The following is a 755-nucleotide window of genomic DNA, read 5'->3' as shown; positions in this document are numbered from 1 at the left end:
CTCCACTGCTCAAGGGGACCTTGTGGTTGTGGGTGAGGTTTTCACCAAGCACTAAAAGGATGGTGATGCTCTGTTTGTGCAGGTTCTGCCCCCCATTTTTTAATTTAAACTTGATTTTTTCCAAAGCAGAAGCTTTGCAAAGTGGAAATAGGCAGCAAATTGAATGTTCCTGCTGGGCTCTGGCAAACCCTGACTCTGGAGGGAGGATTTTGGGATGAGCCTTGCAGGCATTGGTGGATATTGGGGCTCGGTGGATTTGCACAAAATGAAGAGCAAAGGACACAACCACACAATATTCTTTATGACTGTGGCAAACTCAGAAAAATCAGCTCCTAAACAGGAATTTTAGGGTAATTCTCATTTTAATCCAGCCTGTTCTTTGCATTTGTCTCTGAATGAGCTGAGTTTTGAGATTTATTCTCAGCAGCAAGAACACAACACTCCAGAAAGATCCCCTGAAAGCAGGTTATTTAAATAAAAAATGAATAAATCAGACCTGCACTCACTTCACACACAACAAATGCCATTTTTTGCTTTGCTGACTGTCCCCAGCTCCAGGATACGGAATTCCTCATTTTTCCTTAGCCAGGACATGACCTGATTGTGATCACTTTTCTTTCTTGTCAGAAAGTTCCCTACTTTTTCCTTTTAATATTAATATCCTTTTTCCCCTGTCCCCTGCACGTGACCACTCTCATCTATTTGTTGTGCCTGTCCTTAGCTCAGGCTCCATTGGTTTGGAAGACAAAACAAAG

The sequence above is a fragment of the Ammospiza nelsoni genome, chromosome 18 (genome assembly GCF_027579445.1).
Source record: "Ammospiza nelsoni isolate bAmmNel1 chromosome 18, bAmmNel1.pri, whole genome shotgun sequence".
In the NCBI taxonomy this organism is placed as follows: domain Eukaryota; kingdom Metazoa; phylum Chordata; class Aves; order Passeriformes; family Passerellidae; genus Ammospiza; species Ammospiza nelsoni.
This window is presented reverse-complemented; position numbering follows the sequence as displayed.